The sequence below is a fragment of the Schistocerca nitens genome, chromosome 11 (genome assembly GCF_023898315.1).
Source record: "Schistocerca nitens isolate TAMUIC-IGC-003100 chromosome 11, iqSchNite1.1, whole genome shotgun sequence".
NCBI lineage: Eukaryota > Metazoa > Arthropoda > Insecta > Orthoptera > Acrididae > Schistocerca > Schistocerca nitens.
This window is the reverse complement of record NC_064624.1, coordinates 7,692,003-7,705,055: the sequence shown is the minus strand read 5'-3', so window position 1 is coordinate 7,705,055 and position 13,053 is coordinate 7,692,003.

The following is a 13,053-nucleotide window of genomic DNA, read 5'->3' as shown; positions in this document are numbered from 1 at the left end:
AGTTTTCTTTCTCCTGATAACGACGTCCTCTTGAGTAGTCCCCGCCCGGAGATCCGAATGGGGGACTATTTTACCTCCGGAATATTTTACCCAAGAGGACGCCATCATCATTTAATCATACAGTAGAGCTGCATGTCCTCGGGAAAAATTACGGCTGTAGTTTCCCCTTGCTTTCAGCCGTTCGCAGTACCAGCACAGCAAGGCCGTTTTGGTTAATGTTACAAGGCCAGATCAGTCAATCATCCAGACTGTTGCCCCTGCAACTACTTATAACTAAATCTGAGGGGGGTGCGATGGGGAGGTTCCCTTGTGAGAACGATTATGTGTGCTTAATCACGCCCCCGTTTTCTCGTCTATTGATCTTATACAAGCCACTCAGTACCCTCACTCGTGTATCTCTTGCGGTTTACACATGTGGTGCTCTCTATACGGAAGTTACAGTGATCAGCCAAAACATTATGATGACAGGTCACTGCGACGTTGCGGGCACGTGAAGGCGTAACAAAAGTATGTAAGCGCAACAGGGGCGGACGAGTTATCACCCAGTCTGACATATGCGATGTTCGCCCCTGCTGGCTGAGTGGTCAGCGCGACAGTATCTCAATCCTAAGGGCCCGGGTTCGATTCTCGGCTGGGTCAGAGACTTTCTCCGGTCAGGGACTGGGTGTCGTGTTGTCCAAATCATCATCAACTCGCCGAAGTGGCGTCAACTCGAAAGACTTGCACCCGGCGAACGGTCTACCCGACGGGAGGCCCTAGTCACAGGACATTTATTTATTTAGATATGCGATTCAAATAGGGAAATCCACTGTGATAAGCGACTTTGACAAAGGGCAGATTAGCGTTACGCAGAGCCTGTGAAAGGATATCTCGAAAACGGTGAAGCTGGTCGAGTGGTCACGTGCTTCTGCCGTGAGCATCTACGGAAAGAGTGAAACCTACATTATATGTTAAATGATTGTTCGTACAGGACTCTTCACAGAACGTGGTATTCGGAGGCTTGTCTGCTCTGTAAAGTAGCATAGACGGCGACCTGCGACATCTCTGCCGAAAAAGAGCACAATGCTGGTGTAGACCACCCCTACGTGTTCACATGTCGACCCGACGAAATCGTCAATAACGATTGCAGTGGCCACGGGGAAATCGGGATTCGACCGTCGGTCAGTGCAAACGTGTCGCCTCTTCCGATCAATCACATTTTTACTGGCTCAACAGTCGTCTCCACAAACGAGGTGAACGGCGACTCGAAACGCACAGCGCGTTGGTGGGAGCAGTGTTAAGCTGTGGCAGACATTCTCCTCCGCTCGCGTGTTGACCTGCGGTATTAATCAGACGCGCTGACGGCTGCGAACCACGTGCATCCCTCCGTGCCGTGTTCCGCGGCGGCGACGTCTTCTTTCAGCAGTACACATGCCCGTGTCTCGGAGCCAGAACCGTACAGCAGTAGTTCGGGGAGTATTATGGCGAACTCTTGTTTTCATGTCTCGGCGATCAGATTCGCCTGACGTAAATCCAGTTCGACCCATATGGGTCGCTGTCGGGAGCCACAACCGCGTACGCGTATCAGCTGACCGTTATTTACGCGTGTGCGTGGACACCTAACGGCTCGTACCTGCAGAAAGCTACCAAGAGACTGTCGGATCCGCGACAAGCACAATTAGGGATAGGTTTCGTTCCACAGACGAACAAGCTATTCAGTAAGTGGCCATAATGCTGTGGCTCCTCAGTGTACCGTAGCTTAGCAGCGTAGTGTGTCAGCCATTTTGCGAGGTACGTGCATTACTTTGGCCACACTCTAAATTCTGTTTCTTACGCAGGTATTGCTATGCATGGCTGACAATGAGCGAAACCGTGTGACTGAGTATTCTCCGACTGGCGGTAGAACAGCTTTGCTAAAAACCTTTCAGTGGAGACTCTGCCGCAATACAAAGTTACACGCATTGTATGTTGAGCGGTGTTCAGTAGCAGACGCATTTTTGAGAAAGGTCAGCAAATTTTCGTGACAATTGTGGTGCGATATCGATGGAATTAGAGTATGAAGAATTTTTCTTGCAATTATGACGAGAGAAGCTAAAGAGACTATCGGTAATTTTTCTGGAATGTAGAGGGATTGAGGTGAGCACGCAACCGCGTGTACTCTTTTGTGTAACTAAGATTGTAGCGACGAAGTTCAGATAGTAGGATTGTTATTTGGATTGCTCTGATACGAAGATCAGATTCCCTTGCTTAACGTTATTTCTTGAAGCCATGTTATGTAAACACTATTGTGAACATTCAGTTGATTTTAAAGCATTGCTTTTCAATATTGAGTTTCATTTTAATTTTGTCAAAAGACATTTCTTGACAGTTAAAATTCCCACTCTTCATTCCGTTTATTATTTACATACGCACATCGCGCTTTGTGGTACAATATTTTCAGTTTTAGTTTTTTATGTTGCTTTGCTGCTGTATACCGTACGCCGTTGCAGAGAAATCCACAAAAAATTTTTGTCAAGACACGAGGCAAGTCAAAATACAGTTCAGGGCCAGGAATTTCTTTGTAAGTTCAGTCGCGCATTTATTTCTGAAATCAGTCTACATTCAGAGTAGCACTGCAGTTTTATAGAAACATTTAGCTTCGATTTGTAGACGGTGTTGAGCAAATCGTATTAAATCCTTATACAGGGTGTTACAAACAGGTACGGCCAAACTTTCAGGAAACATTCCTCACACACAAAGAAAGAAAATATGTTATGTGGACATGTGTCCGGAAACGCTTTATGCCTAACGTTCATACTGGTGTTATCGGATGACCTATACCTAATATTAAATAGTTTTCGAAGTGAATGTTTACCTCATAACAACCAAGCGACTTTATTCTAATGTACCTTTCCACCATCATTTATTTTATCTGGATTTGCTACTTCAGAAGGAAACAGAGTCACTTGGAAATTACTCTTTGGTACAGACGGTTTATGTAAAACTGAAGAAAATTATAAAATTATCGAATTGTAGGTCAGGGTTCAAATAAACCAGTGTTTTCCATCGTCGTCGTTATAGTTGCTGTCACAGCCATGATAGAGATTTTAAAATCCAACAGGAAGTTTCTTTGAGCAAAAAATTCTTAATGGTAAAGGCTCAGAGCATGCCTGTCTATCCGCTGCAAGTGTGGAAGTGGTTCACTACTTTCCACAAGTAAGTCATCGAGTGGGATACATTCCATGGCACCAAGACAATATCCGAAGCGCTTTGTATTGCACCTTATCAACTTTCATATTATGTGTATTGTGTTCTTACAAGTGGACTTGCCCATACATCATGTTGTGGCTGTCACTGCTCTTAAACACTTGAACTTTCCTACCACATTTTTCTCCTACTTGATTGATATATGTTGTCCAACTTCGCTTACAGTCATTGTATAGGACAAGGTAATTCACCACTGGCTTCACCGGGAGAAGATACGCTGCTGGTCTCACAGACAGTATCTCTTGCTTCTGGTATGTGACTCGTTCTGTGAAATGGTTAGTTCTCCTGCATCCTGGCAGTAGCCGAGGGCTGCCACTTGTGTGTGCATTTTAAGCTGTCTTCCTCCTAGGGTGTGCAACTTGGTTCCTCAATTATTTGCTGGATGTATTCCAATCCCTGTCTTCCCCAACAGCTTTTAACCTCTACAGCTCCCTCTATTTCCATGGACGTTATTCCCTGACGTCTTACCACGGGTCCTATGATCCTAACCCTTCTTTTTGTAAGGCTTTTTCATATATTCCTTTCGTCGAAGACTCTGTGCAGAATGTTCTCATTGCACACCTTACCAGTCCACCTCGTTCTCAACATTGTTCTCTATCACATCTCAATCGTTCCCATTCTCTTCTGTAACAGTTTCCCTGCAGTCGGTATTCCACTACCATACAATACATACAGAAGAATGGAAAGACTAGTAGAAGCCGACCTTGGGGAAGATCAGTTCGGATTCTATAGAAATGCTGGAACACACGAGGCAATACTGACCCTACCACTTATCTTAGGAGACAGATTAAGAAAAGGTAAACCTACGTTTCTAGCATTTGTAGACATAGAGAAAGTTTTTGACAGTTATGACTGGAATACTCTGTTTCAAACTCTGAAGGTGGCAGGGTCAAATACAGGGAGCAAAAGGCTATTTACAATTATTACAGAAACCAGATGGCATGAAAGGGAAGCAGTGGTTGGAAAGATAGTAGGACAGGTTGGTAGCCTATCCCCAATGTTATTCAATCTATATATTGAACAAGTAATAAAGAAAACAAAAGAGAAATTTGGAGAAGAAGTAAAAACTTTGAGGTTTGCCGATGACGTTGTAATTCTGTCAGTGACAGCAAAGGACTTGGAAGAGCAGTTGAACAGAATGGACAGTTGTTGAAAAGAGGACATAAGATGACAATCAACAAAAGCAAAACAAGGATATTGGACTGTAGTCTAATTAAATCAGGTGATGCCTGGGGAATTAGAATAGAAAATGAGACATTTAAAGTATTAGATGAGTTTTGCTATTTGGGAAGCACGATAACTGATGATGGTCATAGTAGGGAGGATATAAAATGCTGACTGGCAATGGCAAGAAATGCGTTTCTCAAGTAGAGAAATTTGTTAACTTCGAGTATAGATTTAAGTGTAAGGAAGTCGTTTCCGAAAGTATTTGTATGGAGTGTAGCCATGTATGGAGGTGAAAAATGGACGATGAACAATTTAGAAAAGAAGAGAAGCATTTGAAGTGTGGTGCTACAGAAGAATGCTGAAGATTAGATGAGTAGATCACATAACTAATGAGGAGGTACTGAGTAGAATGGGGAGAAGAGGAATTTGTGGCTCCACTTGACCAGAAGAAGGGATTGGTTGGTAGGATACATTCTGAGGCATCAAGGTATCACCAGTTTAGTATTAGGGGGAAGTGTGGAGCGTAAAAATTGTAGAGGGAAACCAAGAGATGAATACACAAGCAGATTCAGAAGGATGTAGGGTGCAGTAGTTACTTGGAAATGAAGAAGATTCCACAGTTTAGAGTAGCATGGAGAGCTGCATCAAACAAGACTCCAGAGTGAAGACCACAACAACAACAAAAATTCTGCGCCCCAAACGTACATTCTCAGAAATTTCTTCCAGAAACTGGCGCCCGTATTTGATAATCTGTCATGGCGGAAAGTGTAAACTGCGAGAGTGTTAGCTCTACAAATATAAACGTAAATTGAACAAAAAAATCTACGACATACGTAAAAATCAGTGAATACTGCAATCGTAAATGCACTGTGCGTGATATTATAACTCAAGTGTCCGGAAATTCGGTCTAGAAATAGTGACCTACTGGTACGTATATGAAGTCAAATGAAATGGCTCACGAGTGTGATGTGTGCAATGTTCTACCAAACGGAAATACAGCCGTTGAAAGTAAAAATATACCATGTAAAAATGTGTAACAGATATTGAACATTTAAAAGAGTGTATCATAAGCATGCAAACAGTGATTAACACTTTAAAGAATGATTTAACGAAACTTCGAAATGAAAATACCGAACTGATAGGTTATCTGAAATCGAGTGCACCAATCAAAACAAAACCGACAAAAACTGTAAATAGTGAGAAAGAAAAGCAGCATGAATGGATCAGAAGCAAAAATACTACAGCGAAGGACTCAAGTGCTTGTGTTATGAAGTGCCCTTACAAAACCAACAGCGTTAACACAAATGGAAACTGTAAAAAAAAAAATGCAATCGACCAGTGCCCCAAAAAATGATACACAGAACAAAAGACAGAACGTATTAATTCTTTCTGACAGTCATGGTCGTCACTGTGCAAGAATTATGATCAGTTCTCAAAATCAAAAACACTACATCTCTTCTGTAATAAAACCAAACGCACAGTTAAAGGACGTGGTTTGTAACATAGACGGGAAGACGAAAGAATATACGAAAAATGACAGTGTCATCATTCCAGGTGTGCCTTAACAGATTCTCTTCAAAAGACAATCCACACAAAAGTTATCTTGTGCACAATTCCGTACAGATACGATGTACCAAAACTGAACAACAGAATCTATGCTGCAAACGAATTCTCAATGAGGACTGCAAAAAATTATGAGCATGTAATGGTAATGGACGTCAATACATTGCTCAGTAGAAGCGATTATACAAAGCATGGACTTCACTTGCGAATGAAAGACAAAGAGAAATTATGTAGACATTTACAACTAGCAGTAGGTGCCAATCTGCAAATACCGGCTCTAACATAATACAATGTGAAGACTTTTCAGCAAATATGACAGTGAAAACACAAGAAAAATCAGCAGCAGAAACGGACTTATCCAACTCGATAGTTATGAAAGATAAATGAGAAGGCGCAAAAAAGAACTGTACTACACCTTCATCTCTCAAAGAAGGCACAGCGAAACAAAACTACCATCGACTAAACCAGGCTGTGATACCGGCAAAAGCATCTAACCCAAACAAGCAGCAGAACCAAGTTCCACACCCGAAGATATTCAAGATACAACAAGAAGAACTGGGCACTGGAAACCAGAAGCAGTACCTACGAGAGACCCACTACGGACATCAGCAGATCCAGTCTCAAAAGCATCACAAAGGACAACTAATTTTACATGTATCAGTGAACACCAACAATCCACCCCAGCAACAGGAGGAAGTTCAGCAATTCAGTGAGAAGAAATGTAAGGCGACCATGTCATCTACAAGATTTTTTATTCCCAAAAAGCATCAAGACCAAATCTGGATAACTAGTGCACCTATCAACACCACCTCCAGTAGGAGTCCTTGTAGCAAAAACAGAAACCACCTCAACATCGACCACACAAGTACAATGACCAGAGAGATGGAGAACTGCCCCTTTTCACCATCAGGACATTTTCTTATGACCAATGTAAAAAACCATCCCGCACTTCTAGATGAGAACGAAGATTTCTCACACAATTTAAATTCAGGAATAAAGGTAAGTGGTCAACCAAGTACAATCAGAACAAACCTAAAATCTCACCAGGTCACTCTTCTTCATCAGAATATACAGTCACTTAGGAATGAAGTAAGAGAGCTTGAAATCTTGCTATCAAGTGAACTCATATACGTTAATATACTGTGCTTAACAGAACACTGGCTGAAAGAAAATGAGTTAAAGACAGTGAAAATAATGGATTATGTGTTAGCAGCACAAACTTGTAGAAATAAGTTTACACGTGGAGGGAACTGCATATACATAAAGAAAGATATCGAATTCAGTAACTTAGACAATGTTGAATCCTTAAACACTGAGAAAGGTTTTGAAATATCAGGCATAGAAATTCCAGCATTCAAGTTAATTGTAATATGTTTATATAGATCTCCAGATACCCACCTAAGAAAATTCAATACTCGGCTTGATACTTTACTAAATAAACTAGTAACAAATCGAAAAACAGTTCTTATGTGTGGAGACCTAAATGTAGACTTTAATAAGCGAAGCAATTCAAAATCTGAGCTGATAAACATACTGACAGCCAATAATTTGGAGATTACAATCCACTCCCCTACACGTGAAACGAATCATTCTAGCACTACCATAGACCAAATAATAATAATAACTTCCAAAACAAAATATAAATCAGTTGTAATTAAAGCTGGACTGGCAGACCATCATGCACAGCCTATAAGCTTTTGTGTAAACACTAATCCATCCTATAATTATATGAGGAAGACTACACACATGGGCAGAACTTTCAGTAATACTGCAGTACAAACATTCCAGAATTATCTCCAACAAGAACCATGTATAACGATATGTTTACGTAATGTGTATAATAATAATAATAATAATAATAATAATAATAATTTTACTGTCGTTCAGCTGATTACAGCAATAGACAAAGTCAAGAGCATATATTTCTACATAAACTTCTAGCCTATATCGAAGTGAATTGGTTTACATTCAATAGGTACACGTTAGAATATAGTATTTTCATCTTCAAAGAATTCATCAATGGAGTAAAACGGATTGTTCACTAGTAGCTTGTATAATTTAGCTTTAAAGATATTTACAGGCAGTTCTTTACAGTCAGCACTTAGTCTATTAAACATCCTTAGTCCAAGAACTAGGTAAGAGTTATGCGATTTTGATAATCTATGATATGGTATGTCTACAGATGTTCTGTTTCTAGTATTATGGCTATGAATATCACTTCTCAACACAAAATTAGACACATTGTTTCTAATGTACATTAAAACATTGTAAATGAATATGTTTACTACTGTAAGACACTGCAATTTAATAAACAGGGGTTTACAATGTTCTGTTTTATCAGAATCCGTTATTATTCTTATTACTTTCTTCTGTAAAAGTAAAATGTCATTTACATGACAGCTGCTACCCCACAGTAAAATTCCATAAGAGATGATGCTTTGGAAGAAGGCAAAATATGCTGATCTCACATACTCATTGGGAACATGTCTTTTTAAATTTCTAATTAGATAAATCACTCTTGAAAGCCTAGCCAATATATTCTTAATGTGTGGTTCCCACGTCAATTTATTGTCAATAGTAACACCTAAAAATTTAACAATTTGTAATTCCTGGTAGTTAGGAATCTCTCTGAGGCTAAAGTAAAGTGTCTGGGTTTTGGTTTCATTTAGCAAGAAGCCATTAGCTTTGAACCATACTGAGGACTGAGCAAGGGTATTTTCGGTCAGTGTTTTCAGTGTACCTAGATCAGAGCTTTTATGTAGAAAAGTTGTGTCATCAGCATATAATATTGTATGAGATTTTATGAATAAGGGCAGGTCATTAATCATTAGTATAAACAGTAAAGGTCCAAGCACCGACCCTTGAGGCACTCCGTACCTAACATTAACCAAATTTGATTTCTCCCTACCAATGCACACAACTTGTTGACGATTCTCTAGAAAAGACCTGAACATATTTATACTGTTGTCATCAAAACCATAGTAAACTAGCTTATTCAGCACAGTGTCATGCTCTACACAGTCAAAGGCTCTGCTCAGGTCACAAAATGTAGCCTGGGCATAGTCCCTAGCCTCGAACACATCTAGGAATAATTTTACGAGGGAGTCCATTGCATCTGTTGTGGATTTACCTTTCCTAAATCCAAACTGTTTATCACTAATTATATTTAGTTTACCCAAGTAGGCACTAACTTGCTCATACATAATCGTTTCTAAAATTTTTGAAAAAACTGGGGTCATGGATATAGGTCTGTAGCTAGCGGGACAGTTCTTTTCCCCTTTTTTGTATATGGGCACAACTCTAGAAATTTTTAGTATGTCGGGGAACTTACTTTCAACTAGGCATTTGTTAACACAAAAGGTTAAAGGATAAATCACACAATCAATAACATCTTTCAACAAATTACATGACATATCATAGTAATCAACACTAATTGAAGGTTTGAAATTTTTCACTATTTTTAGGATATTATTTGGGCTCACTTCTGTAAAAGTGAAGGTGCTTGGGGGAAGCTTTTCAAAGCAGCTGTCCATAATACTACGTGCATTTTCAGGTGGTTTGATTATTGAACTACTAATTTCTTCAATAGACTGAATGCAATATTTATTAAACTCTTCTGGGGTAATGGTAATTTCCTCTTTGTGTTTAGTGTGTGCAATGGAGTTTATTACACTCCAGGCCTTCTTGCATTTATTGTTAGATTTTTCAATGTTTACTATGTTATGCAGTTTCTTTGCTTCATTTATTGCCTTCCTGTACTTGCATTTAGCTTTAGCATACAGGTCTTTATACAGTTCTGATTTACTGGTTTTGTACAGACTAGAATACAGCATAACAGTATTTTTCAGTTGCCCTAACTGTGGAGTATACCATTCCTTCGTTTTCCTTCTCTTGTAATTAGTACTAATATTCACTGTACATTTTTTCAGAGGGATGCTATTTTCAAATACATTTAAAAAGATGGAGAAAAACTTTGTGAATACAATATCAGCTGAACAGTGTTGAAGCCTAATAAAACATTTGTCCCAACTGAAATAAGTGAGGGCATGTCTAAACCTATCCATCCTCTCTCTGCTCACTGGTCTAGTAATCACAGTTTTAGATTCTGGTTTGGTGCAGTCTGAAGTTACATTATTAAGACTAAGATATACTGCATCATGGTCTGAGAAAGGGAAACTAATTACATCAGTGGACATACAAGATCTCTTAACATTTGTAAATATATTGTCTAGACAGGACGAGCCTCTGGTAGGTTTGCAGTTAACATAGTACAGGTTAAATTGTCGAAGCACATTTTTGAGCTCTATCACAGTTTTTCTGTCCTGCAGGACATCAAAACTTGAATTGATATCCCCTCCAATGACAACATTGTATTTTTTCCATTTCGGTATACATAAGTACATTAAGAGTTCCTCAAGTTTCTCCAGAAAGATATGGGGGTCACCACTAGGTGGCCTGTACACTACTACTACCATTAGCTTAAGGTTCTCAACTACTATACCTGACATTTCAAAATGCATTTCATCACAAAGGGTATTGAGATCTATCCTGCCACAGTTTGGTGCAAGAGGTGTTTTTGCATATATTGCTACCCCACCACGTAAGTGCTGTTTTCTGCAATAGCAACTAAGTAGTGTGTAATCATCCAATACTTTGTACCCAAGCTCATCCTCTTTACACCAATGTTCACTTAAACATAGAATATCTATCACGTTTTCATTTGAAAATTCGTTGACAATTAAGTTTTTATCTGCCATGCCCTGAATATTGAGGTAGCATATTTTAAACTCTACTTTAGGCATTTCTTTTTTTGCGTATTCTCTTAGTTGACATGACCTACTGTTACTGCATGAAAGTTGACCAGGTTGTGTCCTTATGTTACTAGAACACCCAACCTGGTCTATGCATACAAGTTTTTTGTCATACATAAACATACAGTTATAAATGTCCCCGTTCGTAGTCTCTAATTATAACAATATGTTTACTTTTGTGCTGTAACATATAGCTATAATCAGCGGTGGAAACATATTTGCGAACGCCGACCGTGTGCGGCTGTTTCTCGTTGGATCGTCTGATCAGTCGGAAGTTGCATTGCAGAGGAGAGTAAATGCCTATTCAAAATATAATTATTTTGGATAGCTCAACATGAATTTCCTAAGGGACCGTAGTTTATCATGCATTTACCAATAGAATATGGCGCGGAGAAAATATTTCGCCGTATACAACTTCCGTCCGAACTCGACGAAAGAATTCGTGACTGTGAACTCTCTATTTGGCAGAAACATAAAGAAAATTAAATAACTTCATGAAGGAGTGAGACATAGATTCTATATTAAATAAATAGTCCATACACCAGTTCCATTTAACTCTGAATTTATGGCAAGTAATAGACAAACTTACACTGCAATGACGGATTTAACATGGATGCCGTTTTGACTGGCACTTCTCTTAATGAAAACAATTCCTTTGACGTTTTCACATACACGTCGCACAATAAATCTACTGCTAGGCACTTTTAGTATTACACATTTTCTTTACACTAGAACAATATTAATTTTGACAATAATAATACGGCGGCAAGACATGCGCGTCCGACACAAGTTACAGGAGACAAGAGAAGAATGAGTAACTGTTCATCGAGAATATCTCGTACATCTAAACAAAATGTGTAAAAATGTTCTTCTTCTGTCCGTTTTTCGCGCCGCGGTTTTCAAAGTCAATAACTCACAGCATCTCTGACGGCGCTTCGACAATAAACAAGTTACATCACAGGTCGTTCACCTTTTACATTTTCGCAACATTATTTGCTAACTGTAGCTGTTGCCGAGCGACTGCTCGATTAATGAATGATTTAAAATGATAAGGCAATCACATAATGTTACACATGGGAGATAGTGTATAGTACAGAAAATATTTCTGATAAGTTTCAGACATTCATGAATATTTTTAAATATTATTTTGATCTTGCTTTTCCATTAAAAGCCAAAACAATGCAAACCACTAAAAGCAACAAGTGGATTACTTGTGGTATAAGGAAATCTTGTGCTAGAAAATGGTACCTTCACAATATTGCAAGAAGCTACTACACAACTCAGGAATTTGATAGTTACTTTAAAAAATATAAATCTATCTTAAATAAAATAATAAAGGAGGCAAAGAAATGAGACAATGGCAAATACATAGAAGATGCTTCAAACATAACCAAAGCAATTTGGCAAGTTGTAAAAAAAGAAACCAAATCTTACAAAAGTAGTGTTAATAATATAGTATTAAAGACTGGCTTGGAAAACATTAATAACCCACAGGAAGTAGCTAATATGTTTAATAACTATTTTATAAATGTAACAGAGAAACTACTACAACAGACTTCTAATAGAAAACAGCATACAGAAACAGGGAAAAAAGTCTCAAGCAGATCAATGTTTCTGTACCCAACAAATGTAGAAGAAATACAGGTTACAATAAGAAGTCTCAAAATGAAACACTCTGCAGGTGTAGATTATATACCTGATTTCATTATAAAGAAGTGTGGGGACTTGATTACTGAACCCTTAACCCACCTATGCAACCTGTCTTTTACTACAGGAACTTTTCCTTCATGTTTGAAAATAGCAAAAGTAAAGCCATTATACAAGAAAGGAAACAAAGATGATGTTTCCAACTACAGACCACTGGCACTACTTTCTGTTTTCTCAAAAATATTAGAAAGACTTTTCAATAAGAGGCTAACAGACTTCTTAGAGGTAAATGGCATTCTGTCAGAATCTCAACATGGATTTAGAGCAAACCGCTCAACAGAATCTGCAGTTCACTCCTTTCTATTAGAGGCACTGATAGTATTAGACAACAAAAAAGTTACCATGGGCATATTTTTAGATTTGTCAAAGGTATTTGACACCATAAATCATGACAAATTGCTACACAAGCTAGAAAATCTTGGCATTAGGGGAACAGCTGACAACTGGCTCAGCTCTCATCTTAAGAACAGGGAACAATATGTGGAAATATGGCAAGAAAGGGGCAATGTCACTAGGAAATATAATTCCAAGCTACTGACTGTTAAATGTGGAGTGCCACAAGGATCAGTAATGGGTCCTG